Source organism: Scyliorhinus torazame, chromosome 9 (genome assembly GCF_047496885.1).
Source record: "Scyliorhinus torazame isolate Kashiwa2021f chromosome 9, sScyTor2.1, whole genome shotgun sequence".
NCBI classification, from domain to species: Eukaryota; Metazoa; Chordata; class Chondrichthyes; order Carcharhiniformes; family Scyliorhinidae; genus Scyliorhinus; species Scyliorhinus torazame.
The window spans coordinates 174381517-174387026 of record NC_092715.1 but is presented as its reverse complement, the minus strand read 5'-3'; the positions used below and the strand labels follow the sequence as shown (position 1 = coordinate 174387026).

Here is a 5510-nt window from a genome sequence, read left to right as displayed (position 1 = left end):
CATCAAATAGTCCTCCACTGCCATCATCAGTTTGCCGGTGTGAAATTCCCAGCTAAAATTCAAAACCCAGCATAAAGCCCCAGGGTTGGAGTCACCTACAAAGACAGTGGCCACCAATGCGTACCTCTATCCTGTTTTCTGTTAACTGGAGCAGCCCGTAGTTGTTCCACCTGAGGTCCTACCAGACTGCGAATAAAACAGATTTAAAGGAAACATTCTGCCTCTGTAGAAAAAACATTATTGATTACTTTTGTCTTCTAAAGTGTGGTTCCTCTACAGAAATCGCATTAACCTTTCGCTTGAGAGTTCCACTGACACCTCCCAGGAGATTTATGGGTAAAAGTTTGCAAGATAGTCCAGGAACTTCCCAACATGCCCTGTTGACATAGTGCATGCAGGCCCATTCAGTCAAAATGATATGATTGCTTGAGTATCCTGGTCCACTGGCTTTAACAGTTTTCTGGCATCATCAGACTCGGTATCCCTTCCAGACAGTTACTCTGTGTGGCAGCATCTGAACTGCACTCATTAGTTGCTCTTGAGATCAAGCATTTCATATGAGGTGAATTGCAGACATGAGTCTACTTTGTTCTGCTTGGTGACAATGCATGCCTGTGCACCAGTTGTCTTTTAGAGTTAATATTATCTGTTTCCCCCTCTAAAACTGCTGTGGCAAAATCTGATGAAGCTCCTTTTAACCGCCACTAATTGATTTGAACACATATGCGGCATGGTAGCACAGTGGTTAGCACTGTTGCTTCACAGCTCCAGGGACTGGCTTGGGTCACTGTCTGTGTGGAGTCTGCACGTTCTTTCCGTGTCTGCATGGGTTTCCTCTGGGTGCTCCAGTTTCCTCCCACAAGTCCCGAAAGACTTGTTAGGTAATTTGGACATTCTGAATTCTCCCTCTGTGTACCCGAACAGGCGGCAGAATGTGGTGACTAGGGGCTTTCCACAGTAACTTCATTGCAGTGTTAATGTAAGCCTACTTGTGACAATAAAGATATGCAACTGCTCAACAGAATAATATTGAATCAATATCTAAAATGTGATACAGAAAACAAACTAGTTTTTAAATTAATGGGTGTGATTTAACCACCGCAGTGGCCAGGGTGGATCGGGGCACACCGGGTTAATAGCGGGAAAGACCAAAATCAAGATTTGCACCAGGTGCGAACAATTTTGTGATTCACCCGACCCATTCCTCATGGTGAACTCCAGATCTCACCCAAAAATGACAAAAATATCAGTAATTCTCAATTGCATTCAGTTCAATCTCATTAACAAGATTGACGTTGAATGCAGCAGCCTCCCGGGAATTACCCGACTTAGTGCTCCTTTTTAAAAACATAAAGCTGCGACTGCTGCTTCCGGATGTGGAAGGGGAGGGAAAAAATGGGGATATATACAATTGGCTGGGAGCAGGGATGTGAGCAGATGGTTAAGATCAAGGAGAAATGGGAAGCGGAGTTGGGAGGGGAGATCAATTACGGAGTGTGGAGTGAGGCACTGTGAAGGGTTATTGGGACCTCCTCTTGTGCAAGGATGAGCCTGATACAGTTTAAGGTGGTGCACAGGGTGCGTATGACTCCGGCGAGAATGAGTGGGTTCTTTCAGGGGGTAGCAGATGAGTGTGAGAGGTGTGGGCAAGGGCCAGCGAATCACGCGCACATGCTTTGGGGTTGCGAAAAATTGGGAAGATTCTGGGCGGGAGTGTTCACGGTCTTAGCCAGGATAGTGGAGGAGGGAGTGGACCCGGACCCTTTGGTGGCGATATTTGGGGTTTCAGAGAAGCCGGAGCTCACGGAGAGGAGGAAGGCCGATGTCATGGCCTTTGCCTCTCTGATTGCACGGCAGTGAATTTTGCTGGAGTGGCGGTTAGCATTGCCACCAGGGGTAGCGGCTTGGTTGGGTGACCTGTACGACTTCCTGCGGTTATAGAGGATAAAGTATGAGTTAAGGGGCTCAGCGGGGGAGTTTGAGAAAAGGTGGGGGATGTCTGTGACCGTGTTTAAGGAGCTGTTCGTCGCAGGGGGGTGAGGGAGCAGGATGCACATCAGAGGTGGAGGCAGCCTGCTGCCCCCCATGCCCTTTAGCCATTGATGCCTTAGCAGGCGTCCTCTGGAAGGCCTGGAGCCGGAGCGCCCCAGCCAGCTTACCGGTGTCACAAGCGTCGCCATGCTACCCCATTCTGCCCTTGTCCTTGAGATGCGCTGGTGTCAGGAGGAGGCTTTGGAAGAACTGGGAGACTGCTGTTGTCTCCTTGGTGACAGGCCTTCAGCACTTCCTCTTCCCTGATGGTGCCTGTAGGGCCCTGGAGGACTACATGGGGTGGAGGAGTAACTGGAGTGACCTCAAGAGGCCTCTGAGTCATCTGGCTCTGCCAGTCCTGGAAGCTCCCCATTGTCTCCACCCTAGTGTCGATGCCCACAGCGATGCCCCTCAGTGACTGGGCAATTTCCACCTGCATCTGGGACATGTCCCTCATCAACTCGGATATGATATCGAGGACCGCAGCCACAGTCCTCACAGACTGAGCCATGCCTTAGGCACCACCACGCAAGACGCAGATATCGTGCTCCAGGTTTTCCACTGCGGTCACCACCCTAACAGTGAAGGCCTGGGTGTCATGCATTGTCGGCACCATCTCCTGCACCTGAAGACTTTAGGACTCTTCCAATAGGCTCTGCAGTTGTTGGTATGTCACTGACACCCCCTCCAGAATCTCACGGCTCTGGCCTATCATTTGCATCAACTCTGGAAGAACCTTGTCCAGAGGCTTGACATCTGACTGGGTCCCAGCTGAGTCCTGGGATCCAGCAGACCTCCAACTGCTGACTCACTTGGATGTTCCTGCCTCCACCTGATGTGCATCAGCAACTGTGTGGTGCTCACCAGGTTTTGACCTAGAAGCCTGTCCACTAATGTCACCCACTGAGGTATGCGTCTCTGCGCTGGTGAAAGGTGTGGGGTGATAGCGGTGACGCCTCGATGGTGGTCTCCTCGGAGCTCTCCGAGGTGGTCCCTTGGGTGGTGGGGGGGGGGGGGGGGGGGGGGGTGAAATGACTCTGGATGGCGTGGCCTCATCAGATGGAGATCCTGCAAGACAATAGACATGTGGTCAAAGAGAGGGAAGGATCATTTTTTCTGACATGAACAGCTCATTTGACTTAGGTCATCTGTGTGAAGGGATAGTGGATCATCCTCTCAATGGTGCAGGCCAATCTCGCTATCGGTGACTACTCGCTCCTGGGACAACCCTGTGATTCCAGGGCCCGTTCCTCACAGAGAGTGAGGACCCTCTGTTGTCATTGGACATGTCGACTCTGGTAAATCTACAACCACTGGCCATCTCATTTACAAATGAGGTGGAATTGAGAAGAGAACCATTGAGAAATTTGGAAAGGAAGCAGCAGAGATGGGCAAAGGATCCTTCAAATATGCCTGGGCCTTGGATAAGCTGAAGGCTGCACGTGAACGTGGTATTACCATAGACATCTCCCGCTGGAAATTTTAAACTTCAAAGTACTACATCACCATCATTGATGCCCTGGACACAGGGACTTTATCAAGAATATGATTACTGGGACATCACAGGCTGACTGTGATGATTGTTGCTGCTGGTGTGGGTGAGTTTGAAGCTGGTATATCGAAGAATGGACAAACTAGGGAGCATGCTCTGCTAGCCTACACCCTGGGTGTGAAGCAGCTCATTATTGGTATCAACAAGATGGACTCTACTGAGCCACCATACAGCGCAAAATGATATGAGGAAATCACAAAGGAAGTCACCACATACATCAAGAAGATAGGCTACAATCCAAATACTGTAGCTTTTGTTCCCATCTCTGGTTGGAATGGTGACAATATGCTGGAAACCTGTGCAAATATGTCCTGGTTCAAAGTTTGGGAGATTACTAGGAAAGAGGGCAAGGCCACTGGACACACTCTTTTGGAGGCCATCAACCTCATTCTACCTCCAGAACACCCTGTAAACAAACCACTTTGTCTCCCCTTGCAGGGTGTCTACAAGATTGGTGGTATTGGTACAGTACCAGTGGGTCGTGTTGAGACGGGTATTATGAAACCTGGTATGTTGGTGCACTTTTCTCCTGCCAATCTTGTCACTGAAGTGAAACCTTTTCCTTGCCCATTTTCAAGTCGACGTGAATTCGTTCAGCGGTGGAGCTGCAAACCTCCCTTCGGTTGACTCGGAGACTAAAGGCTCAGCCACTGATTTGAGGGGGAGTTCGAAATTTGAGGGGTGGCAGGCAGAATGATGCCAGGAGAGCGGTAGTAACTTACCCTTGCAGCTCGGTGGAGGTCATTGGTCCTCTTCCGACACTGGATGGCAGTCCCCCTGGTTATGCTGCCTGCAGTGACAGCTGCTGCCACTGCCTCCCAGGTGGCATTGCTGACCCTGCTGTTGGTCCACCTACCTCATTGGGGGAACAGGGTGGTCCGTGTCTCCTCCTGCGGCTCATTTTTGCCATTAAATGCCGTTGAATATAGGCCAGTGCAGCCCTCGAGAAACATCCCAAAATGGCACTTTGAAAATTTTCTGTTAAATCGCGCCCAATGTCTTCTTTTCCTTAATCTGAACTGAAACGTTATGAGGATTTGTTATGTTTTGACAAGTAAATGTGAATTATTTGGTGACAGCACTATCGTCATATACTAATAACAAATAAAACAGCATTAATCAAAATGAAAACAAATCCCAGTAAGCAGCTGAATAGTATTTCTATTAATGTGGTATACGAATTTACAGTGCAGAAGGAGGCCATTCAGCCCATCAAGGTCAACAACGCCACCCTATCCCCATAACCCAGTAACCCCACCCAACACTAAGGGCAATTTTGGACACTAAGGGCAATTTATCATGGCCAATCCACCTAACCCACACATCTTTGGACTGTGGGAGGAAACCAGAGCACCCGGAGGAAACCCACACACACACAGGGAGGATGTGCAGACTCCGCACAGACAGTGACCCAAGCCAGAATCGAACCTGGGACCCTGGAGCTGTGAAGCAATTGTGCTATCCACAAGGCTACCATGCTGCCCAGGAGAGAGGTAAGTCCTTATATTTGTTTAACAAAATTTATTACATATGCAACTGTTTTGCACTGAGTGCTGAATTTGGTGCATTTTGAGTGCTATAGTAAGAGTTTGGTGACCGAGGGAGTATAAGGCTTCATTTTTATCTAAAGTTTAGTCTTTCTTTTATTTAGTTAATTAACTTAAAAGTTGCTGTTTGGTTTAGAAGAAGGTGAATTTTCAATCAGCTTTAAACAGGCTTCTACTTGTAGGCACTTGCAGCTGGAGCTTGTTAATTAGTTAATTGGATTAGGCCAGTTTTCAGAGGCTAGATTCACAGTATAAAAGTGATCCCCTACAGTGCAGACTTTGTTTGCACTGAGTGCTGAATTTGGTGCATTTTGAGTGCTATAGTAAGAGTTTGGTGACCGAGGGAGTGCTGAATTTGGTGCATTTTGAGTGCTTATAGT

General features: G+C 48.5%; 1 pseudogene; it reads left to right on the top strand.

Moving 5' to 3' along the window:
• The first annotated feature begins 3340 nt into the window (after positions 1-3340).
• LOC140430130 (elongation factor 1-alpha 1 pseudogene) lies at positions 3341-4210 on the top strand (annotated as a pseudogene).
• The last annotated feature ends 1300 nt before the right edge of the window (positions 4211-5510 follow it).